Here is a 27,057-nt window from a genome sequence, read left to right as displayed (position 1 = left end):
ATTCCTGCGGGAGGGGGACAATTGCCACATGTGTACCATCAATGGCACCAATAATGTTGGGGATATGTCCCAGGGCACAGAAGTCACCTTTCAATGTGGGTGAATCCTCCACTTGAGGGAAAACGATGTAGCTGCGCATGTGATTCAGCAGGGCAGACAACGCTCTGAGAACATTGGCTGGGACATCCCTGATGCCATGGCCACTGTTGTTTGAAAATACCCACTGGCTAGGAAATGGAGTACAGACAGAACCTGCACTAGAGGGGGTATTCCTGTGGGATGGCGGATAGCTGACATCAGGTCTGGCTCCAACTGGGCACACAGTTCCTGGACTGTTGCACGATCAAGTCTGTAAGTGATAATGATGTGTCTCTCTTCCATTGTCGACAGGTTCACCAGGGGTCTGCGCACCGAAGGATGCCACCATCTCATCACCTGCCCCAGCGTACATGCCCTATAGAGGAGAACAGTGAGCACAGGGTCATCCAACACTTAGGTAACACAAGGTGTTTTTTGCAAAAACGTTACAGATTCGCCATGTGCCTTTGTCTTTCCGTATTCCTGGCTTAAGTAGGTGTGATGTAGTTTTTATTGCCTGCCATGTGGCCCCCTGAAATGGCGTCTGCCTGACCTGTAAGGTGGGAGAAGGGGAAATGAGGTAACTGTGCTGGCGTTGTACACCGTCGCGGTAGGCGGTCGAAGACCGCAGCACAATTCTGCATTGGTTAACATTGGGCCCTATGGGTTCCAGAAGCCAATGACAATGTACGCCAGTGGGGACGGTACGCACCGCCGCGGACGTGGCCGCCATTTTCTAACTGTTCTCTCACTTGATACCTGACCTTCAACAGGAGAGGACCTACACTGCAAGTGTGTCTGGAAGCGACTATGATCGCTTTACGAGGTGTCTGGCTGGGGAAAATGGGCTGTGGGTTCCCCTAGGCCAGGGCGAACTTGGTAGGGTAGGTCCCTTGTTAGGCAGGCTCTGTGGCACTCCAACCCCAATAGTGGTAATATCCATCTACACTTAGTCAGGCTCCTGTGGGTTCCAAGTGTCCAGCAAATAGGCTTAGGCATCGTCCCCCATGGGCATGTGAATTTCCTAAGAACTGTTAGTGCATGGTTTAGTGCATAGGGCTGCTCCCTGTGTGTTGTGTCCACCAACGGTAGTGGTGTTGCATGCACTGACCATTTGTAACTTCTGTCTTTCCCCCCTTTTTGTTTTGTCACCCTGTTCTTGCGTGCATTAGCATCATCTGGCGGAGAAGCAGTGGCACCGGAGCAGGAGGAAGCTGCATCCCACATGGCCCTAGAGGGTGAAGCAACGGAGTCTGAAGCCACCAGTGGGACGGAGGGCAAGGGGAGCTTCATGACAGGGACAGAAGCATACACCAGTGACAGCGACTCCTCCTCTAATAGGAGCTCCCTTGCAGTGGTGGGCACCTCTGTGCCCACCGCATTAACAGGTACAGCTGCCACCCCACCTACCAGCACCGCCCTCCCAGCAGCCCCTCAGCGTGTGTCCCGTGCCCACTCACCCAGGAGGGTAGGCATCTCCTTCGCTCCAGGCACCTCAGGCCCTGCCCCAGTCAGCCCTGCTGCCCTCAGTGAGGAGGCTATTGACCTCCTGAGATCCCTCACTGTTGGGCAATCTACCATTTTGAATGCCATCCACGGTGTGAGAGGCACTTGCAACAAACAAATGCATACCTGGAGGGCATTCATTCTGGGCAGGCGGCCCAACAGAGAGCATTTCAGGCTCTGGCCTCAACACTGATGGCAGCCATTGTCCCTGTGTCCAGCCTCCCCCCTCCAACTTCCTCCACCCCGACCCAATCACCTGTACCTCAGCCTATCCCAAGCACACCATCAGACCAGCATGCACACTCATCAACACACAAGAGTGGACATGGCAAACATAAGCACCACACATCCCATAGGCACTAATAAAAGCACCATACAGATGCAGACATACCAACATTCACTGCCTCCACTGTGTCCCCCTCCTCCACGTCCTCCTCCTCCCTCCCAGTCTTGTCTCCACTCACACCTGCATGCACTACATCCTCAGCCACTACCTCCATCACCAGCACGTCCATCACCACACACCGCTCACGTGCACTCACCACCCCCACTACCATTCACACATCCTCTGTGTCCTCTCCCAGTGTGTCTGTGAGCCCTCCTCACAAGGTACACAAACGCAGGCACACACCCACCCAACAGCTATCCACCACACAACAGCCTCTGGCCCATGTACCTTCACCCAAATCCAGCAAACGTACACCTCCTACAACCACTACCTCTTCCTCCACTCTCAAACCCCCTCCATTTTCCCGTCCCAGTGTGTCTAAGAAACTTTCCCTGGCTAACATTGACCTCCCTACACCTCCTTCCCCGTCCTTCCCCTAGGGCCAGGTTTTCCAGGTCCCAGCCCAGCACCTCAGCCACCAAATCCCCAAGCACAGTGGTGCCAGCAACTCTGGTCTCATCGAGTGCAACCCCCATCAGGGCTGCCAGTGTGCCACCTAGCAAGGCCAAGGAAATTCCGCCACCTGCCAAGGTGAAGAAGGTGCTCACATGCCTGAGGGAGAAGCCGCACCTACCAGCAAGCAAGGGCTCCTCCAAACCAAAAGGGGACAGTGGCAAGACTCCAGCGGCAACATCAAAGTTTGGGAAGGGACACAAGACGAAGAGCAGGTCAGGACAGGGCACGGGGGCTCCGACTGAGGGACTTGAGTCACCCCTTCTGTCAACCAATACACCAACCTGTACGGCAGCGGACACTGCCACCTGCACCGCCACCAGCACCGCCACCAGCACGTCTGCTGCCTCAGCAACAGTCCCCAGCATCATCCTCAGTGGGCAGCAGTCCAAGGCTGCAGGAGACGTCCAGCTGTGTCCCTCAACAGGTGTAGACGCATGCACCACCGCCAGCACCTTCGCCACAGACACCGCCGCAAGCACTGCCACCAGCCCCGCGACGTGCTCAGACAATGCCACCACAGCTGACATGGCTTTCATCCCCAGTGGGCAGCCGTCCGAGGCTGTAGGAGACGTCCTGGATACTGCCCAGCTGCCATGAGGCATGACTCCCATCACTGTTTGCACCTGCAGGTGGCAGACGAAGATGCAGCAGGGTAGGGGTATGTCTCTGCCTCCATGGCGTATCATGCTACCTGTTCCCAGGCAATCTCGTGGCACACACACCCATGTGAGGGAATGGGACCAGCCACACAGCATGTGATGCACTCTTGGCTCCAAGCCCCCTCCAGAACCAGTGGAGATTCACATCCACTACCTCAGTCCTTGGCAGGATGAAGCACTCCTGGCACAAAGCCCCTCCAGAACCAGTGGAGAAAAGCATCCACTTCCTCAGTCCTTGGCAGGATGAAGCACTCTGGGCACAAAGCCCCCTCCAGAACCAGTGGAGAAAAGCATCCACTTCCTCAGTCCTTGGCAGGATGAAGCACTCTGGGCACCAAGCCCCCTCCAGAACCAGAGGAGATTCACATCCACTTCCTGTGATAGTATTAATGACCCCCTAAATGACTTCTTTAAACTCAGAAGTGCATTCCAGAGAGGTTCTGTAAGCTTGGATATGAGATAAGAGGGAAAGCAGAACACTTCCTCAGTCCTTGGCAGGATGAAGCACTCTGGGCACAAAGCCCCCTCTAGAACCAGTGGAGACTGTTATCCACTTGTGAGACTGTGGCTTTGCACTCCCCAGGATAGAGCAGTGGGCAAACCACCCACTGTAAAGACTTGTGAGGCTGTGGCTTTGCACTCCCCAAGAAAGAGCATTGGGCAAACCACCCACTTGAGAGACTTGAGAGACTGAGGCTTTGCACTCCCCAGGATAGAGCAGTGGGCAAACCACCCACTGGAAAGACTTGTGAGACTGTGGCGTTGCACTCCCCAGGATACAGCAGTGGGCATGGATCCCCCTTGTGGAGCAGTGGCGTCGTGCGTTCACCCGGCTGAGGTGCCCCCCTCCCCCTCCCCTGAGGTGCCTGTTTCATTTCGATCTGATGCCCCTGCAGTGTTCTCTCCGTTTAGAGTCAGGTATCTTGTGTGGGCTTTGCCCATGCATTTTGGGACACTGATCCACGGACGATGTTTGAATACTATCCGGACTTGTTTAGTTGGTGTACATATTTGTATATAGTGATTTTTGAACTTGCACTATCTGATTTTTCTTGATTACAATCGTTACAATCATTTAATTTTGTCCTTACGTTCTTCCAGGGGGTGAGGGGGTGTATATGTAATGTTGCTGCATGTATTTGTGTGTATGGTGTTGTGGGTGAGGGTGGGGACAATGCGTGTTGCGTGTGTGTGTCACTCTCTTTTCCCTCCCCTCTCCCCTGTGCGTCTTTAATGCTCCTGAAACAGAAGGAGGAAGCCCAGCATGGGCAGGACGTGTAGTTCGGGCTCCATGGCGTCCTGGTTCCTCGTTGGGTGTCGAGAGGTGAGTGGTTTCCCTTTCCAGTACTGTTTCCGCCGTGCTTTTGATCGCGTTGGTACCGCCCCGGAAAAGGTGGCGGATAGGCCTCTTGTAATAGTGTGGGCGGTACATTGTCTTTCACCTGTCTGTTGGCGGTTACTGCTGCTGTGTTTGTTTCTACCGCCGTGGCAGTCGGAGTGTTAAAGTGGCTGTCTATGTTGGCGGTTTCCGCCATGGTTGTGATTCCATTTTTTTTTCTGCTGGCTTGTTGGTGATATTACCGCTACTTTAACACCGACAGCCAGGGTTGTAACGAGGGTCACAGTGTTTTGGGGTATTTCCTTTCGCGGGCACTAGGACTACCCACACAAGTGAGGTACCATTTTTATTGGGAGACGTGAGCGAACGCTGGGTGGAAAGAAATTTGTGTCTCCTATCATATTCCAGAACTTTCTGTCAACGAAATGTGAGGAAAAAGTGTTTTTCTAGCCAAATTCTGAGGTTTGCACAGGCATCTGAGTAACAGAACCTGGTGTGAGCCCCACAAGTCCCCCCATCTTGGATTCCCCTAGGTGTCTAGTTTTAAAAAATGCACAGGTTTGGTAGGTTTCCTTAGGTGCCGGCTGACCTAGAGATCAAAATCCACAGCCTGGCACTTTCCATAAAACACGTCAGTTTTCAATGTAAAAATGTGATGTGTCCATGTTGCGTTTCCTGTTGCGGGCATTAGGCCTACCCACGCAAGTGAAGTACCATTTTTATCGGGAGACTTGGGGGATCACAGAATAGCAGAACAAGTGTTCTTGCCCCTTGTCTTTCTCTACATTTTTTCCTTCCAAATGTAAGACAGTGTGTAAAAAAGACATCTATTTGAGAAAAGCCCTGTAATTCACATGCTAGTATGGGGACCCCAGAATTCAGAGATGTGCAAATAACCACTGCTTCTCAACACCTTATCTTGTGCCCATTTTGAAAATACAAAGCTTTTCTTCATACCTATTTTTCACTCTTTATATTTCACCAAATGAATTGCTGTTTACCAGGTATAGAATGAAAACCCACTGCAACGTGCTGCTCATTTATTGGCTCTGGGTACCTAGGGTCCTTGATAAACCTACAAGCCCTATATATCCCCGCAACCAGAAGAGTCCAGCAGACGTAACAGTATATTGCTTTCACAAATCTGACATCACAGGAAAAAGTTACAGAGTAAAACGTGGAGAAAAATGGCTGGTTTTTTTTCAGCTCAATTTCAATATTTTTTAATTTCAGCTTTTATTTTCTGTATGATCTACACAAATGACGACCTTGCTGAATTCATAATTTTGTCTACTTTTTAAAAATGTTTAGCTCTCCAGCATTGGTTTCATACCTATTTCTGTCACTAACTGGAAGGAGGCTAAAAGCACAAAAAATAGTTAAAATGGGGTATGTTCCAGTAAAATGTCAAAATTGTGTTGAAAAATGTGGTTTTCTGATTAAAGTCTGCCTCTTCCTGAAAGGTGGGAAGATGGTGATTTTAGCACCGCAAACCCTTTGTTGATGCCATTTTCAGGGAAAGAACCACAAGCCTTCTTCTGCAGTCCTTTTTTCGTATGTTTATTGAAAAAACAAGTTTTTTTGCTGTATTTTGGCTAATTTCTTCGTCTCCTTCAGCCGAACCCACAAAGTCTGGGTACCTCTAGAATCCCTAGGATATTGGAAAAAAGATCACAAATTTGGCTTGGGTAGGTTATGTGAACAAAAAGGTATGAGGGCCTAAGCTTGAACTGTCCCAAATAGCCAAAAAAAGGCCTTGCACCTGAGGGGGAAAGGCATGGCAGCGAAGGGGTTAATATGAAAAAGCCAGAGAAGGTGTCTGAAGGATGTTGAGAAGGGAGATCGAAAATAACTTACAAGTAGCTATAGAAGTTTGAAGCATTGCTAACACTGCACCATTGAAGAAGAATCATTTTTTACTATCCAAAGGTATTTCCGGAACCTGGAGAAACAAGCAATGGCATGCTCCAAGCATAAACAGAGAGAGGTAATCAACATAAAACAATGTCCAGTGCTGCAAGCATATTGCTGTCAAATATATGATTATGGAATAACATAAAGCATGCAGAAGGGTCCTTCTGGTCACTATATGAAGTATGAATAATTAAGTCACAATCTCTAGATGGTGAAGCATTCCTATGGTCATGGTCTAATTTAGTACAGATCTCAGAATGTCAAAACCCAAAAAGCTCTCTGTGGAAACTAAGGCATAAATAACTTGTTCTGTTTTCTTACAGACCAAAGGGATCCATGTTAACAAGAATAGAGTGGCTAGGCACATATTAGGACAGAATGTATGAAAACAGGGTTGCTCCTGTGTGGGATACCAGCAGGAGTCATCAGGAAGCAGAATGCAAGTTTTGGGAGACATCTGTGGTAGGACTGCAGTGTCCAAGGATCCCTCTGCACAGGATACCAGCTGGAGCCACCAGATAGCAAGATTCTGGAAACATATTTGGGGGAACTGTAGTTACATGAGCTACCTGTAACAGGACGCTAACCGGGCAGATGGAGTACCAAGCCATAAGTGGCATCAAGTTTTCTGCTCTGTGGGTCGCCAGCAGGCAGCAGAGAGCAAGACTTCGAAGTATCTGTGGAGGAACTTTAAATTCCAGAGTTTCTTACTGCAGGATGCTCCCTGCCCATTGAGTACCATGCCATAAGTGGTGTCAAGGGTAGACAAACCTGGGTAAATCCTGGGCCATGGGGAGACTCGTCCGTGGCCTATCAGAGGTGAGAGGGGGTGGGCTGGGCTTTGTCTCTAGGCCTTATAATCAACCTGTTGTCTATTGTAAGACGTGTAATGTTGGATAATCATCAATCTTAAATGGGTAAACAAAGAGATGAGACACCACACACCAAAGACGCCACTGGAAAGAAACATTTCCACAGTTTTTTGGAGAAGGGAGTCATTACACAGAGAGTGCCCAAACAGAACAACATATAATATCTGCACATGAATGTTTGACTAATAAAGTGCTTATAATTGCAGTATTTCAATCTTATAATGCATGTCATAAAACTTGAATATGCCACAAGAATTATGATACTGATCAGATCCAGTTGCCAAACTACAGTGTATATGCTTTCTATTGTCAGCCTAATGTGGAAAGACTGATTCCTTCTTTGACTTTCAGTTGCCCATTAATAATAAGTATTACTGCTATAGGAGCAGTTGCCACTACAACACCAGTTGTGGAGGGCAATGCAAAACAGCAGGCCTGACTCTCTGTAGTCTTTAATTCTTTGACAGAGAAGAAGAGTCAAATGTGTCACATACACAGAGTTAGTACTGAACAAGGACAAAAGCTGGATGGTTGTTACTGATGTACTCAATGCTCACCTCCGCTACACCTGTGTATTCAAACCAGATTAACTTTATAACAAATATATATGAATGTGGATAAAGTGGAGCAGTCAGTTTAAGCATTTGTTTGTGATATTAAATGACCAAGCATGAAGACACAACTTCTATTGCCCATTAAGTTCAATTCATACGCAGCCTTTCACATGTTTCCATCTACATGAAAAAGTGTTTTAATAGTTCTTACACAATTACTTACTATAATCCAAACCCACTTTTCTTCGTACTTTGCATTTGAGTCATTGTGCCTTCACGGGCTAGAGTACATATGTACAAATTTGACATGATTGTGCCCAGCTTGCCACCTTCAACAAATGTCAAAATATGGATTGGTGTTTTGTTCTTCATATTACTTCACATTACTACTGCATCACATTCAATAAAATTCACATAACTGCAGTTAGGCCAGTCACTACTTACTAATGAGGTACCCTGTTCACTAAACCTTAATGTCCTTGATATATGTCTAAAAGCATTTTCTGGAACTTAGAAAAGTCTGTTCCCTACTTTATTAAGAGATATGCTTTCACTGTCTGAGGAATAATTCAACAGAACCACCTCAGAAAGCTGCCAAATTAGAATGAGGCAGTTGAAGGAGCTGGATGTACTGCAGCGAGTACCTTAAAGGTAGAAGAACGCAGGGCGTGGCCGAGGCATCAAGATGGCGGACGCACCTTTGTAGTGCTCCGGACCCCTCCATCATCCGCCTCTAAGCGACACACCATCCAGCTCCATCAGATGACCCTCTTGGACCCTGTGGCCTCTCCGACGCGGTGCCGCCGTTCCCCCATGTTGGGTCGGTGGGCTCTTCGGCCCGAAATTTGCAAGCCGCAGGACCGGGGCTGGCTGGGCTCCAAAATGGCGGAGGACAACTGAGGCCGCGTTCCTGGGCCTCCGGGAGAGACGGGCGATGGTGACAGCTCGCCGCGGATCGGCGGCAGAGTCTGGAGCTGGGGCCGGAGGTCCGCGTGGCGGGGGGCGGCCCGCGGTTCGGGGGTGTCGGACCTTTCCTCCCCCCTCTCTTCTTCCCCCCGCCCTTCTGGGCGTGGGCCGGGCCTGGGGTCATGGACGGCCGGCCCGGGGATGAGACGGGGCTCCTTGGGGGCCTCCCCCTTCTGGGCGGGCGCTGTGGATGTGCCGCGCGCCACGCCCCGGAGCCCTGTCGGGAGTCCCCGAAGAGGATCCTGCGGGCCGGGGGCTGGCCTGGAGGCACGGCGTGGGACCGGAGTCCTCCTTCCCCACCTCCTCTGGGACGTGGGTGAGACCCGTCGGGGGGCAGACGGTGAGTCCTTTACTGGCCCGGCCGGCGGTGAACGAGGCCGGGGCTGCTCGTGACATCCGCGCACACCCACCAGGCCCTAAGGTGGAGATCGTGCGCGTTGGCCCCTGCCCATTGCCTGGAACTGCTCTGGGGCTGGAGACTGCTAACGAGGGACGGGTGGACGGGGGTCGTGGGTCCCCCCTCCCCCTCCTCATCCTCAACACGCCACTAGAACTTGGGACTGACAACCAGCAAGCACCTGGGGCCAGTGCCAGGAGCGGGGACAGCAGACAAGGCTGGGGTCGAGGCCCCATAGAGTGCCAGCCTCAGGTCCTGCTAATTCTTCACAGCAGGGCCCCACGGGATCACGCTGCGCTTCCGGATATGGAGACCCTGACCCGGAATCGCGCTAGACCTGCTATGGGCAAAGACAGACAGGCGCAACAAACGGTGGCTCAGACCCGCATAGACCAGTTTACCACGGGCGCCACTGGGCTTCGATCGGAAAACCGAACCCCGGGCGGAGGCAACGAACAACAGGCGGCATCTGGGGAACTTCAAGCAATCCAAGCTTCCCAGGCAGCCGTCAAATCTAAAATTGGAGAGGTTAGAGTGGACATGGCCCTAGTCAGAAAAGACCTCCGCAACGCCACAGCCCGAATCACAGAGGCCGAGTCTAGGATCTCCACGGTAGAAGAAGACGTATCTGCCCTCAAGGCCCAGGTTTCCACGCTGACAGCTCGTACCTCAGAGTTGCATAGGAGAGCCGAAGACGCCGAGAACAGGTCGAGACGCAACAACCTCCGCTTGGTGGGCCTTCCTGAAAACACAGCAGAAACATCTCTTGTCCAATACCTGGAAGACGTCTCCGCTCCTGGGTCCCTGCTGCTCACCTCACACCATGGTTCGCTATCGAGTGAGCCCACAGGGCCTTACAGGCTAAGCCCCTTCTGGGAGCCTCACCCAGATCAGTGATACTGCGCCTCTTTAACTTCAAAGACAGAGATGCGATACTACAAGAGGCACGTGCAAAAGGAGACCTCCTTTGCAATGGAGTTAGGGTCCTTCTTTTCCTGGACCACACGCGAGAAGTTCAACAACAACGCCGCTCATTTACTGAGGTGAAACAAAAACTTAAAGCCATGGATATCCAATATCGACTTCTGTTCCCGGCGCGACTCCGTGTAGTCTACAAAAACCAAACACAATTCTTCGACCATCCGACTGCTGCCTGGACATGGTTGACAGACGAGATCCCCCTGGGCCTCTGCAGAGACAATGCCGGTCCCTCTCAGGGTCCGAGACCGGATCGGCCAGGAGGGCGGCGGGTTGACCGACGCTGCCGCACACGGTCTCGGCGGCACAGGGCGCCGACCAGTTCCCCTGCACAGTCGCCTTCAGGAACCCACCGGGCAGAGCCACAGGATCCACGTGCAGACCGTGGCCCTGGGAGCTCCAGAAACAGCCCCGTTACGACGGGAGAGGGACAGGCCCGGTCCGGGCCCCTGGAAGACACGGACTTATCACGCAGCCTGTTGCTGTGATGCCGCTGGCGCCACGGGGCATTTGGAGAAAAGTCTCTAATGGACTAACAGGGCATATATGTCAAGACAATCTTATTGTTATTCACCGCAATTTTAGACTTAATCTGAAAAATGGAGGGGTCCACCATCACTACAGTTACCGCTACTTCATCAGTTTATAGTACAACTCACCAGTTCTAGAAGGGAGGTAATTATATGGGTGACAGATGCTTCTGGGGGAAGTATGGGGTGGGATGGGAGTTGGGGGGCAAGGGAGTTCAGGCCGAGTTGCAAGGGCCACTGGTACCGCGTTTAGGTCACCAAAATGTTTAATTTTCAGGTCTAGCAGACAGAGCAGGAAATATAAGGACTCAGCAGATCATGGGCAAACACACATCCCACAGAGCCAAGGACTAGATGAGGGTTCCCCAATATTTCCTTGCCCATTAGAGAGAGGCCCGAGCGAATACGATGAACACCTTTTATACACTCATCCCCCATGAGCCAAATACAGGTCATCTCATGGAACGTCAACGGTCTCCTAGATAAGATAAAACTCACTGCCGTATTCACATACAGACACAGGCCAGACGTACTTTTGTTACAAGAAACTCACCTTCAGGGAAACAACTGTTCCTTCTTGGCTCGTAGGGGCTTTGATAGAATCTACCACGCTGGGTTCACCCGTGGCTCCAGGGGGGTGGCTATACTTCTTCATCGATCCTTCCCCATGACGAATATTCAGGTACGAAGAGATCAACACAGGCGATACATAGCCATTACAGGCAAAATTGAAGGGAATACGATTAATGTGGTCAGCACCTATGTCCCCCGCACATTAGTTCGGAAAACTTTAGACGATCTCTCCCAGCTACTCCTAAATCTGTCACCAGGGTTCACAATGATAGGAGGAGACTTTAACTCCACCCCAGACCCAACAATAGACGTGATAGGCCCAATCTCCGCACATAGACATGCAATGGCAATGGGACTCAGGGGTTGGTTCTCGGCGACAGGGCTCTGTGACGCAAGGTGAGTATGGCACCCAAAACTGCGTCAATTTACCCACACATCAGCTGCTCATGGTTCACAATCCAGGATAGACCTGGTCCTTCTTCCGAGTGCTGACTGCGCAGCCCTCTCCCACACTGAAATATTGACAAGGGGAATCTCTGACCACGCTCCACTCCGATTCACTGTCGGTCACACCCAATTCCAGGTCCTTCCAATGTGGCGACTAAACGCATGGTACCTCCAAGACCAAGGTTATGTGGAACGGATGCGCGAGGAAATAAAAGACTATTTTGAGCTGCACGAGGGGTCGGTGTCACCCACAGGTACATTATGGGTGGCGAGCAAGGCAGTGCTTAGGGGTAGGGCCAAAAACCTGGTAAGGATCCAGGAACACACTCGAGCCCAACATATTGAAAAGTTGTAGTTAAGGGCCAAGGCCCTGGAAAATTAAATTGAAATAAGCCTAACCGACAAAACGACACGACAACTATGCTTAATCCGAGAGGAAATAAGAGACCAATCCATAGAGGCAGCCAAGTACGTATGGAGAGCTAACACTGCAAAAATCTATGGCTGGGGAGACAAGACCGGTAAAATGCTACATTGGCTGGTGTCTCACCACCAGGCCTCCAGGATAGTCCCTGAAATTCGGGATGGAGAGGGTAACACTGTTGTAAACCATGCAGAAATCGCAAATGCCTTCGCTACATACTACCAAACTCTTTATCAAGCGTCAGGACAGGTCAATGTGAGTGAAGCCAGACAGTTACTGGATGAAACCCCCCTCCCACGGTTGTCAGCAATAGAGGCAAAGGCCTTGGAAGAGCCGTTGACACAGCGGAAATCCAGGCGGCCATCTCAGCCCTGGGCGCTGGGAAAACCCCAGGACCCGACGGACTCCCCTCAGAATACTACAAGGTCTTTAGAGAGGAATTAATACCACACCTGTTGAACCTCTTTACAGAAGTAGATAACAGTGGTGTTTTCCCCAGAGAACTAGATACAGCTACCATTGTGGTGCTCCCCAAGACTCAACCCCCCTCAATACATTGTGCCGATTACAGGCCGATCTCACTTATTAACACAGAGATCAAACTTTTTACAGCCATCCTTGCCACCCGTCTTAAAAAGGTTCTGCCTCAACTAATAAACCCAGATCAATGTGGCTTCATGGCCACTCGCAGCACTCGCACTGTATCCGTCGGCTGCACATAGCATTAGCTGAATGCAGCCGTTTGACCCGAGACCTTGCCCTTTTACTCATTGATTTCGAAAAGGCCTTTGACTCGGTCGACTGGGGATTTCTTCGTTTGGTACTCCGACGTACGGGCCTTGGCCCTAGATTCTGCCGCTTGATTCAGGCATTATACATCAACCCCACTGCCCGGGTGCAGGTTAACGGTTCCCTGTCGTCGACCTTAGAGATTCACAGGGGCACACAACAGGGTTGTCCTCTGTCTCCCTTTCTATTCACCTTAGACATTGAACCTCTGGCTCAGATGGTCAGATCCGACCCAATATATCACGGCTGGCGATGGAATCACTCCCAGGAGGATAGAATAGAGCTTTATGCCGACGATGTCCTGCTATATATGGAAGAGCCTAGTGTAACAGGCCCGGGATGCTGCAAACTGCTAGAGCGCTATGAAGTGACATCGGGTCTGAAAATGAACTCTGCTAAATCCACACTAATTCCGCTTGCACACTCACGAGACTGTTCGATTGGCAGGAACAGATACCATTGCGCAGACTAAGCTTTAAATATCTGGGTATCTGGGTGTCACTGCTGCCGGAACTGACATGGGCAAAGAACTTGACTCCCTTGCTGTCACACATAAAAGCTGATCTTCAGAAATGGCAGACTCTACTGTTAAACGTAATGGGCCGAGTGGCTCTATACAAGATGATGATTCTGCCAAGGCTCCTCTACACCTTTCAAAATTTCCCTTTACTCATCCCCCGCTCGTGGCTCAAGGCCCTTGAAAGAGCCACAGGGTTGTTCCTCTGGAAGGGTACCAGACACTGTGTAGCAGCCCTTCACTGCCAAAGAGGGATCTACGATGGAGGCCTGGGTGCCTCCGACCCCTACCTTTATTATCTAGCTTCCCAACTAATAGTGATACACAACTGGTTTATCGGGGATGGGGAGACCCAGCTTACCGGGTGGAACTGGAACTCCTAGGGTTCCCTCGCCTTCTAGATATAATGTATTGGAATCCCCTGCCCCGAGGAATGGGAGAAGTTACCAAAGTGATTTTTCAGGCATGGCGTGCTGCCCTGAGATACACCCACTGGAACGCCACTGTTACACACCAAACACCACTATGGCGAGGGAAATGGCTAAGCGCAACTGCAGCTCTGGAAGGATTTAGTGAATGGGATCTGGTGGGCATCTCCCTGGTGGGAGACGTGTGGGCAGGGGATTCCATGAAATCTTTCCAAGACTTAAGGAGGGACTTTCAGCTAGCCCAAAAACAATTCTTCTGCTATCTCCAACTCAGACATGCTTGAAGAACCCACATACCGACAGCAGGCTCTCTACCAGAGTTTAACCCGCTAGAAGCCAAGTTACTCATGGGAAACTTGGGGGGGAAAGGTGTTTCCCAAATTTATAAAACGCTGATCAACAATGCTCCTGGGGACCTGAATCTCACTAGATCCAGATGGGAGATATGGCTGGGGGCTCTAGAAGACACAGAATGGAGGGAAGCCCTGATGACACCCAGGTCTTTAGCAGTATCGGCCAAGCTCCGCACAGTGCAATTCCTTTTACTTACATAGTGCATACTTATCTCCTGCTAGGCTATACCACGCAGGTCTGCGACCCTCGGCCCAATGCCCACGATGCTTGCTAGAACCTGCAGATTTTTTCCACATGGTTTGGTCATGTCGAGTTATTCAGTTCTACTGGGACTCGATGCTCCGAGTGCTGGAGAAAGTCTTGAGTTGTGAAATACAAAGATCTGCCAAACTGGTCCTACTGGGAGTGATGGAGGGCATGAGAGGAACACGGGCCCATCGAGCTCTGGTGGCCACACCCCGGTTGATAGCCAAGAGGGATATACAAGCAGCAACCTGAATCTCCCCCGAGGGCCCAAAGCTCCAAAAATGGAAGAAAGGGGTAGACTGGTGCGCGACCCAAGAAAAAGTGGTCTACGACTCTAGAGGGTGCCCTAAGAAATTTGAAAAGATATGGGGAAGATGGATAGACTTGCTGCCATAATAAAGGATGAGAGCCTGGCCGAGATGGCAGTACTGGAAATAAGGCAATGGTCCACTTCCACAGGTCTAGACTTTAATTCCCCACATGGTATCTGTTTAGAATTCACTAATGTCCTTAGTTCCTACTGCAATGTCATATGGAATTGTAAAGGCTCTCTGCTTGACATATCTTTGTACTTAACCTTCTTTTAATTTCCTTGTTGCTTTTTTATTTTTTCTCAAAAACAATAAAATACGTTTATCAAAAAAAAGGTAGAAGAACAGCAATTCAAACTGAGCCTAAGCAGCTGCTGGGGTGAGATGTTAGTAATGGTTCACTTTGAATCCACACAGTATTATTCATAACCAGCTTATTCTACGTTTTTAATCTCTCTTAATCTTTCTTCATTTCGCTGTCTGACTCAGATTCTTAAATAATACGGTGGCGATTCAAGGTGAAGGGAGAATCAAAACTTAGGGTCTCATTTACAAGAAACTGATGCATTTGCCCGATGTGTCAGATTTCTTGCCCTGCCCAAAGATTCCATGACGACGTCATGGTATTTACTATACAGAGGTCCATGGAGCACGTTTTCACAGATGCTTCTGTGGCACTAAACTGATGCATTTCTTGACTAGCATTAAAAAAATGATGAAACTCCAGCAATGTGAGGAAGACTCCCATAGAAAAAAGCCCTGCCTCAGTGTAATGCCTGCTCAGAGCAGATGTTAAAATTCTGATGCAGGGAAGTCACTAAAGGACGCAGTGAAATGTTGTAAATTTCACTGCATCCGTTCTGCATGGCTTTTCCCGAGGGAACGCCTACCTTGCATACATTATATCTGGCACAGGTATAATGTGGTGCAAGGCTTTATAGACTGATGCATTAGGCCGAATAGTTTTGCTTTTAACTTATTTCTGAATTTTTTCTGGAGATAAAAATTGACAAAGTTGAATTTCAAAACATTCTAAGAGGACTATGTTGAAATAAAAGGTAGCATTATAATAAACATGGAACTAAAGTTAAAGTAGAACAGAACAACCATACTGTGATGACTTCTCGTGCTTTCGGATATTTGTTGATGGGGAAGACAAGGTGTGGTGTCCGTGTTCATGAGAAATCAGAGGTGGATGGTGTAGGCTGCTTTCCCTCCAAGAAATCAGTGAATCAAATGAAGGCTGAAGTTATATCCATGGCAACGGACTGTTGAAAAACTGACACAGAGACAATGTACTGATTTAGGACACCCATGATGTTAATTAGGCAGTTCATTTGTTTTTCAAATCCTTGTTGGTAACGAATTAGTCAAGAATTAATGTAAGCAGTTATCATTGCTGTTGAGCTGTGACTTGATGTCTGGCTATTGCTATTGTTGTTTGACCTTTACAGCTCCCTGCTAGAGAGTAATCGATCACATGAAACCAAAAACATGTCTCTTTAATACTCTCTGCCAAGTTTTTGTTTTGGCTCAGACACCTCCAGACTCCTTTAAGAGTGCCCCCATCCTTCTCTTCATTTCCTAGACGATGGTAGCCTGTGGATGCATCTTTCAAATGTGACTCATAGATCGTCGTCGCCTATAGGAGTGCGATGTCGTCTTCACCAACTGGAAGAAAGGACTTGGTGCGATATGGACAAACTCTCACATTGTCCTCCTTCTGCTGAGATTGGTGAAGCGTTTTTCAGATCATCCATCATAATGTACAGAGCTTCTTCATTCATGGAGGGCAGGTATGGCTGTAAATGAAAAATGATGTCTTGATGTTGAGTTCTTTGGATTCAGTTGAAGGGCCTAAACGTTATTTACAAAAATAGAAAAAATATTCAAACATTTTATCTTTTTATTTAAATAACCAAAATAATCCAAAATAATATCTGAAGAACATCACAATATTTATTTAACACTTAGGACTATGACGATTCTCTATTCTGATTGTTTAAGATAGTTCCGTCCATTAAACTAGTGTAATATATGTGTGCAGATGCCTAGCCCTGTCTATTGACTAGACTAATATTTATAATCATTTTAGACTTTGATCAACACACCAACCGTACAAACATGGTCAGACATATTACTAATTTTCAAGTTATGGAATTAGGACAGATAACCATGGTGTGCTAATAATAATGTTACAATTAACAATTAAATCTATTTATTGTATGAATTAGTCCAGGGCTTGATGATTGGGAGACACTGGAGTAAAAATTGATCGGTGAGAACCCGCCTCAATTAATTGTAATTGAAAATATTAAACTGTATGTATACAGTGCTTACTACCCCTGACGAGGCGCTAAAACACTTTGGGGGTGATTCCTACCCTGGCGGTCCGAGGCGTTAAAGCCGCGGTCAGAAAAGGGAAGCCGGCGGTTTCCCGCCGGTTTCCCGCTGCCCCTGTAAATCCTCCACGGCGGCGCTGCAATCCATGGGGATTCCGACCCCCTTCCCGCCAGCCTGGTTCTGGCGGTTTTCACCGCCAGAACCAGGCTGGCGGGAACGGCTGTCGTGGGGCCCCTGGCATGGGCACTGCAGGGGCCCCCTAACAGGGCCCCACATTGATTTTCAGTGTCTGCTTGGCAGACACTGAAAATCGCGACGGGTGCAACTGCACCCGTCGCACACCAGCAACTCCGCCGGCTCCATTCGGAGCCGGCTTCCTCGTTGCTGGTGCTTTCCCGCTGGGCGGGCGGGCGGCCTTTTGGCGGTCGCCCGCCAGCCCAGCGGGAAAGTCAGAATGACCGCTGCGGTCTTTTGACCGGGGTACGGTCTTCTGGTGGTTCCCGCTTGGCGGGCGGCGACTGCCGCCCACCAAAGTTAGAATCAGCCCCTTTGTGTCAAGTAGCACACTACTCTGGGACCCAAGATTATCGGTTAATAGTTTGTAGATTAATACATTATTATTATGGGGTTTTATTCCTCTTTTTTTGTGTTAGTTGTGTTAGGTGTGTGCTGTAGATTTCTTGTGTGTTATGTAGAGTTTGTAGTAGGCATAGAATGATGATGGGAATGGATTTGAATGAGGAAGTAGTAAGTTACTTTTGTAACTAGTGGTTGTGTGTGCCTGTCAGTGAAGTGGCCTGGCTAAAAACAATACAGAAGAAAGTTTGAGGAGGATGTTTGGGGGTTCATAGTAGTTGGAATGGATTGGGATAAGACAGATTTGAGTCTGAGTTGAGACATGATTGGGACAAAGGTTGAAAGGGGGATTTTATTTAGTTTTATTTGTTATTTCTTTGTTACTTTTCATTTTTTAAAACTGAACACTGAAATTAACTCATACATACACATATGCACACAACAGGTGAAGGCTGAATTGGCTGGAGAGATCCCCTCCATATAAATACCCATATATGCAAGGAAGAAATCATATTTACGAGGTCCGATGGGCACATATATATCGTGTGGTGATGTATGCAAATGTATTCTTTCATTTTTTTTAAGTTTTAGTAGCAGGAATAAACTCTTTTATATATATATATATATATATATATATATATATATATATATATATATATATATATTCCTTCACAAACGCCATTCCTATTGCTGAACACTTCAAGGATGGGTGCCTCCTCCGGGCAAATGGCATGCACGCTAATTACAGCAAACCAAAAGGCTCGACTTTGGAGCCAAAAGGAGCACTCTATGGATTCCCAGCTTCCTCCAGCATGGGGCGTTTCGGCTGACTTGCCTTTCTCAAATGCCGGTAAATAAAGAGAAACACTCACTTGCAAATGCTTTAAATAATTGTCCTTCATTATTCTTATCGCTGTACTCGTAAGTAAAAAGGGACTAACATGTCTCCATAAGTCACGTAGTTACAAGCGTCGCCATAGTAGCACGTGTTTATCTGATATTCAAAGTCCCAGTTCACAGTTTATATTCGGTAGATTTCAAAGCCAACGTGGTTCTGGGCACATTGCTGTTCACTTTTATACTTGTGCGCTTTCAAAGTTTAGATCCTTAATGTTAATTATACATTCTAAAGCATGAGCGTGGCTCTTCTTAAATACCGTGAGCTGAGCCACTACATCCAGCCATCTATTTGCCCACATCATTTTCTCTTCATACCTGAAAGCGATAGTTTAGTAGCCAGAGCAAAAACATGTAGTCATGTCCCGAACAAACAGCAGGCATAATCTTTCCGGGCTATGCCTACAGGAGTGCAATGTAGAATAGTGAAGGACAATTATTTAAAGCATTTGCAAGTGAGTGTTTCTCTTTATTCACCGGCATTTGAGAAAGGCAAGTCAGCCGAAACGGGTCATGCTGGAGGAAGCTGAGAATCCATAGAGTGCTCCTTTTGGCTCCAAAGTGGAGCCTTTTGGTTTGCTGATATATATATATATATATATATATGTCCCTGTATGTACATAGAAGCAGGAATTATGACATTATCGGATATACAAATGTATCTTGTGGTGTTATATACATTTGTCGCTAATTATAGAGAAACATATATAATAACAACCATCCTCGTCAGGGTGAATCACAAAAGTCACTAAATAAACCTTTGCCTAATGCCCTAGTAGCTTGACACAAGACATTCAGGCACAACTTAGAGGCAATGTGTAAAGTATTTATGCAGCAATCCACAGTAATAAAGTGAAAACTCAACACAAGAAAAATACCAACCCAATTTAGAACAATAGAATACATTTTAATAAATAAAATGTCACCAGAACACTAAAAATCCTATATGTAGACCCAGAGATATAAATATTTAAATTTGATTTCAAAATAGCGCCAAAAAGCGCAGGTCAAAGTCAAATGTTAAGGGCAACGGTCATGAATTGCCAATCAAATACAGGGACCAGGTTTGTCCCAGTAGAAAGTTTACCTTCTATCTCAGAAGCCTTTAAGGAGAAAAAGTGATCGATGACGATCCGGCGGCAGGGCAAGCTGAATCCCAGGTACAGCTTGTTGGCGGCAGGATGCTGAAAAGCGGGATCCTGGTGCAGTTGTCAATGAAGGCAGGAAAGCTCTGAGTCGGCGAAGTCAGAAGTAAGAGCCCAGGAAGGCCTAGATGGCCTGCTGCTAGGCATTGATCCCAGTGAAACTCTCTATGTTCCGACATAAAAACTTTTCTGGAAGTTAGATCCCCTTCAGTGGGGCAGGCCAGAAAGCTAAGGGCCGACCAGTGATCTGACGTGGACAACTGCAGCTCCTACAGCATTCTTAGTGTCCGACAGCTCTTCAGGCAGAGCGTTGGCAAAAGGTTATTACATCTAGATCTTCGAGTTTTGTGACATAAGGAGTACACTCCAACACCAGTTAAGGGTCCAGGACCTGAGGGGCACCGCTTGGGTGTTAGTCCGCAGTTAGAAATGGGGTCTCTAGTTGTCAGGGGTATGCACCCAGTCAAGGTTGGGATGTCAACTCTAGCTAGGGTAAGTCAGACACATACTAATGGATAACCTGTGCTAGCCCTCTGGTAGCTCAGTATAGAGCAGTTAGGCTTATCTCAAGAGGCAATGTGTAAAGTATTGGTGCAACACACACCCACACAGTAACACAATTAAAACTCGACAAAAAGGTCTTGCAGTCAGAGGTAGAAATGGCTTCCTTACCACTCCTGCTGGGTGCTATGGGGGAGATGGGGCTGGGAAGAGCGGACCGTATCTTTGTGGGAGTGGTCTGCCTGGTAGCAAAGAGAGACATTATGGTGGATTGGAAGGCCGGAGTGGCACTGGCTGTGGCCAAGTGGAGGTGGGGTGTAGACTGGTGCGCGCAATGCGAAAAACCTGTATACGAAGCTAGGGGGTGCCCGAACAAATACAACAAGATATGGGGAAAATGGGGGAATATGTAGAACACCTGGCCTGTCACTTGGCGGGGCCCTCCAAATGTGAACCTGTATAGAAGGGGACGTTCACTTAGTCACATGTTACTTAGCTCTCCCGCCTTAATTGACTGGAGTCCACACGACACATTATTCTTACTCAATGTTACTCAGTTTATCAAGTCTATGTTTATCGTGCATATGTAATCATTGACCATGGAGCCCATCGGGCCATTGTTATGTTATGACCGTCCCAAGGTACCACCCAGTGCCATGTTATTTGTATTTTTATTTAATTTGCTTCTTCATAAAATCAATAAAAGATCTTTATAAAAAAAAAACTCCACAAAAAGACTCCACACAGGTTCAGAAAAATAGACAGTAATTTTACAAATAAATCAAGACCGAAATGACAAAAATCCAACCAATAGAAGTCAATTTAGAAGCAAATAATGCTTTAGGTGTTACTTGAGGTTGCGATGGATGGAGGCAAAGTCAACAGTTCAAGCAGACGACGGGCCGGGGACAGGAGCCATGCAGGAACAGGGAACAAAGTACCTTAATCCTGATCACAAGCAGGAGATGCGGGGAAGATGCATCAGTAGATGCATCAATGTCACTCTCACAGTCAAGGGATGCATTAATTTGTCCCATGTGTTGTTGGTGATATGCTGGTTTCCAAAGACAAGAGTTGAAGCCACAATGTATTGATTCTGAAGCCGATGAGTCAGGCTTCTCCATGCTGTCAAAGGGATGAGTGATCGTCCTTAGGGGTCTGCAGCGATGCAGTGGTTTCAGTGCTGCATCGATGCCAATGTGTGACATGCCGCTTTGAGAAGGCAGGGGATGTGGCAGTTAATGCAGCAGTCCCAGACGTGCTGTTCGGCCCCAAGTTCGATGCATGGGTTATACTCCAGCAACCGCGTCAATGCATCAGTTGCCGCTTCCAGAAGGCAGGAGATCCGTCACTTTCACTGGTGCAGGTATCTGATTCCACTTCTGGAGAACCAAGCACAGGAAGAGACTTTGATATCCCTGAGTCTCCAGCAACAGGAGGCAAGCAAGCAAGCCTTTGGAGATCACCTTGGGGTGCAAGGCAGGGTCCAGCTCTTCCTCAGCAAGGTCAGAGAGCAGCAGGTAGCAGGGCAGCACAGCACAAAAGCAGTCCTTCCAGGTCAGCAGTCCAGCAAAGTGACAGTCCTTGATGCAACACAGCAGTTTTTCTGACAGAGTCCATTTGTAGGTCCAAAGGTGTCTGATTGGTGGGGTGAGAGACCCAGTACTTATACCCGGTTGTGCCTTTGAAGTGGGGTGACTTCAAAGAAGGGTCTCTGAAGTGCACAAATTCCTTTTTCCCAAGCCCTGGCTCTAGACAATTGGTAGGGGGTAATCAGCCCTTTGTGTTGGGGGAGGTACTGCCTATCCAGGTGTGTCACCCCCTCCCACCCTTCCTACCCAGGAAGAGGCACCAGAATGCAGATGGATGCAGATGAGCACTCAGACACACCCAACCTTTCTGTGTTTGTGGCTTTCTAGAGGGAACGCACTAAGTGTAGCTGTCACCCACCCCAGATGTGTATTGGAGACTGGCTCCAGATAGAGAAGAATGTACACTTTGTAAAAGCAGCATTTCTAAAATACTAAGCTCAAATCCGACTTTATCAGTAAAGAAGATTTATCATTACCATTTCAAAGATATCAAACAGCTAGTCCTTACCAATGAGGAATTACATCTTAAAAGTGTCTTATAGAAATTTCCCAATGTTAACCTATGAGAGGGGTAGGCCCCACAGTAGTGAAAAATAACTTTGAGGGTTTTTCACTACTATGACATGCAAAATGCAAACGTACATGTCCTACCTGTTAGTTACATAGAACCCTGCCCTATGGGCTACCTAGGGCCTAACTTAGGGGTGAGGTATATGTAATGAAAGGGGAGTTTAAGGCTTGGCAAGAGGTTATAAATACCAAGTCAAAGTTGCAGTCAAACTGCAAACAGGCTCTGCAGTGGCAGGTTTGAGACTTGTTTAAGAGGCTACTTAATAGGGTAGCACAATTAGTGTTGCAGGCCCAGAAGTAGCATTTAATTTAAAGGCTCCGGGTTTATGTTATACCAGTTTACAAGAGACTTACAAGTAAATTAAACATCCCAATTGTGTATTCACCAATGTTACTATGTTTTGGGGAGAGCATGTGTACTTTAGTACTTGTCAGCAGTTATAAAGTGCTCAGAGTGCTAAGGCCAACAAAATGAACCAGCAAAAATATGAGGCAAGCAGGCAAAACGTTTGAGCGAACACCACTCTAAGGCGGAGAGGTCTAACACATGTTCCCCTAGCTGACAGTGGAAAGAGCTACCCAACCTCTAGTGGGTTCTCATCAATATGGTGGAAAAACCTGGATAGATCATCAGCATTGAAAAAAGGGAAATAAGGTCTCAAATAGGCTCTAGTGGCAGCCACACCTGCTGAACTGCAGATCTAACCGAAGCATAGTACAGGTCTATTTACGTTTACGTTCTAAGAAGATAATAAACCAACAGCCATGTTCCTAACTGAAACTTGTCTTTGAGAGACTTTGATGCCAGATATTGCAATTACCTTTCCACCAGGATATGCAAGTCCTCTTGAACTCTCCCCCACCTTCATGTTCTGAAGACTAGCGATACATCGCCACCCTGACCCCACCACACATTTTATACAGTTCCTCCCTGACGTAGTGGCAAAAATTAGCTAAAGTAATTGTGGCAAAAGTTAGTTAACTGCTAACTACATGGTGCTTGGGGATTTTAATCTCCATCTATAAAACACCAGTTGTGAGAGTTCTAAAAATAGTTTTAATGGATCTAGCCGCTATCCAATTAACCAAAAGGGTTGCAGCCTCTCCTCACAAACATGGCCATTTACTTCACCCTATATTTTCAAATATGCAAAAAACGTATTACAGGGGACCCATTCGAGATCATCTGGTCAGACTATAAAGTTATATCATTTCAGTAAGACACACCCATAACCAAAACACCACCTCCAAGCACAGCAATCCCAAACAGAATTGGTTGAAACTGGATAAAGGCACCTGGGAAAACATGCTCACAAATACCATCCCTGAAATGAAAAAAGACATAGACAACAGCACATTTCAGGCATGTATCCAGCGCGCTTCAGACACGTTAATTCCCCTTAAGCAACCTAAAGGCTCTCACTCTAGAGTAAGAACACCATGGGCCTTATTTATACTTTTTGGTGCAAAACTGCACTAACTCAGTTTTGCACCAAAAAGTTTTGCACCGGCTTGCACCATTTTTTAGCACCAGCTGGGCACCATATATATGGAATGGTGCAAGCCGGTGCAAAGGGTAGGCTAGCTTAAAAAAAAATCACGTTAGGCATGTTTGAGTTAAAATAAATGATTCTGACCAGATTAGCATCATTTTTTTATGCTAAGGGGCATATTTATACTCTGTTTGCACTGAATTAGCGTAATTCAATGACATTGACTCCATAAATTTGGCGCTAGAGGGGTCTAGCACCAAAGTATAAATATGGAGTTAGTTTTGCACTGAATCAGAGTAAAACAAAAGACACTAATTCGGTGCAAACAGAGTATAAATATGCCCCCATGTTTCTCAGCAGAACTTGCAGAACTGAGAAAACAAATCTACAAAACTAGAGAGAGCATGGAGGAAACAAAATACAATTGAGAAAGAGAATTACAAGAAGGCTATTAAAAGTATCACTATGCAATCGGGAACGTAAGAGTGAGCTTTTTTGCATCTAAGATTAACAATGCTGTTAATTCCACAAAGGAATTATTAAATGTTGCAAACAGTCTAATTAAACTGCAATCAAAAGATGGCCCCCCTCCATCAGACTCACGCTGTAATAAGCTGGCCAACTTTTTTTCTGGAGAAGGTGAACAATATCCTCCTCACATTAGAAGAAAACACTAAACCCTACAAGCACCCACAGACTCAACTGGGAAAATTAAACATGTTCGCAGAAATGACCCAAGAAGACACTGAAGAGATGTTGAAGTCCCTAAAATAGGGATCTCCCTTGACCTGCCCCCGACATTATGTTAAAAGAAGCTGACCCTGAAAAATGTGAAAACCATGGGTCAAGCTCTGTCTTGCCATGGCCCAGCAAAGTCCTGGAGCTATACGTCAATATGACCCTTTCACTATACTTGGAAACTAACAACCTTTTGCAGCTGTCGCAGACTGGTTTCTGTCCAGGTAGCAGCACGGGAACATCTCTTTTTGTAGCACCAAAAGGGCTTAAAACCATCCTAGATAAAGGTGGGAATTCAGCTCTGATCATTTTACTAGGTGCCGATCACAAGGTTAAAGGAAGTTGAAATATCCAGCTCTGCACTTATGCGACTAACATCGTTCCTCTACAACAGACCCCTCCAAGTATGTGAAGCAACTACATATTCAGACACCTACTCTATTAATTTTGGAGTCCCCCAGGGATCCCCACTGAGACCATCATTGTTTAATCAGTATGACATACCACTGGCAGAAATGATAAACAGCAATGGTTTCTCCCCAATATCCTATGCCAATGACACCCAGATTATCATCTCCCTTTCACACCAAACAGACTAAGGGGGTTATTCCAACTTTGGAGGAAGTGGTAATCCGTCCCAAAAGTGACTGTAAAGTGACGGATATACCACCAGCCGTATTACGAGTCCATTATATCCTATGGAACTCGTAATACGGCTGGTGGTAAATCCGTCACATTTGGGACGGATTACCACGACCTCCAAAGTTGGAATAACCCCCTAAATTTTGACCTCCCTCTATGACTTTCTTAAACATGTCATGAAGTGGATGGCAGCAAGCAACTTACACTGAATGGGGAGAAAACGGAGGTGATGGTGGTGGGCACTAACCCCTCAAGATGGATAGAACTGAACTGACTTGAGTCTCTTGGCAGCCAAACTATTCCCAAAATCGGAAGTCAAAAGCTTAGGTATTTGGCACGACAATAAGATGACAACGGCAACACGAGCCAAAAAATTGGCAGCAGCTTGTTTCACCATGTTAAGGACCTTGAGAAAACTCCTCAATGGTTACCAGAGCTATTGCGCAGGATAGTAGTACAAGGTCTGATCATCTCCAGACTATGAGAATTCCTTATAATTCTGAAGCCTAAAGTACGCTATAAAAAGACCTCCAGTGTTTCAAAATGGTGCAGCACGCATCCTCCTGAGAATTCCCAAGCATCACTGGCTGCCATTGCTTAAAAGGATACATTTAAAGGTATTGTGTATGGCTCATAGAGCGATCTATAAAAGGGGTCCTAAAATGATTCAAAATCTAGTTACCCCTGGCAAACTCACCAGAAGTCTGCGCTCCAACAAGTTACTGTTTGCAGTCCCTAGGATTATGAGAACCAGAAGAGGAGGATGGTCATTCCCTTCTCTAGTAACCAACCTATGGAATGCACTCCTGCAGAACTTAAAACAAACCAAATCAGAACTAGCATCGAGGAACCTTTCTCGCAGCACAGAGCAGCAAGCAAAGTTGTTGCACTGTGTTGCATGTAAGGAGGGAGAGGAAGAAATGCTGAATATTTACAAAGATATGGAGCAATTCTGCTCTCTTCTTGCACTGCTGCACTTGAGGCAGCCTTGCACCAACGCAGGCACCCTTGCACCAAGGTACAAGGGTGCCTGTGTTGCAAGAATAGTTTTTGTGCAGGAAGGCATACCTTCCTGCATAAAAACAATCTCTCAAGGCGTTTTCATCTTTCTATGTGTGCTGCACATTGCAGCACACATAGAAAGAGGAAACAGAGGAGAAAAATAGCCCATCTTCTGGGACTACAAACCTTTGTAAATCTGGGATTGCCTGAAATCTATGGGTGGATGCATGGAAACGCCCATGTTCCAGCCATGGGTCACCTCCCAGAATGTAATGTAATGTAATGCAGAGCAACCTCTGTATTGCGTTACATTCTTTACAAAATCACGCAAGGTGACGCAAATCACCCCTTGCATAGCTTTGTAAATAGCTTCTAGCATTTTGCTTGATGAATGCACCACAAAAGTGGAGAAACCATGACACACAATGTTAGCAAATATGGCCCAACTCTTTTCTAAGCTGTGGCCTTATCTGTGGGGTACCTAGTTGTCAGAATGATGGGAGGCCCTTCTGGGTAGCCAAGCGCTTAAGAAATTCCCCATGAAAAGAATAGCATTCGTGTGGTCTACCCCTTTTCAGTGTTCCACCCTGAAGTTCATAACCTGGAGGTGAATGGACTACTTCAACAATTTTGGATTTTCACCCATCATTTGCATGAGTCACCTGAGGGGACTATGCTCAGTCTGAATCAGGAAGTGAGTACCAAACAGGGTTGGTCCCGGCTTCTTCATTACACAGACTACAGCAAATGCTTCTTTTCTATAGCACTCCAC

Source organism: Pleurodeles waltl, chromosome 4_2 (genome assembly GCF_031143425.1).
Source record: "Pleurodeles waltl isolate 20211129_DDA chromosome 4_2, aPleWal1.hap1.20221129, whole genome shotgun sequence".
NCBI lineage: Eukaryota > Metazoa > Chordata > Amphibia > Caudata > Salamandridae > Pleurodeles > Pleurodeles waltl.
Note: the sequence above shows the minus strand (reverse complement) of the source record.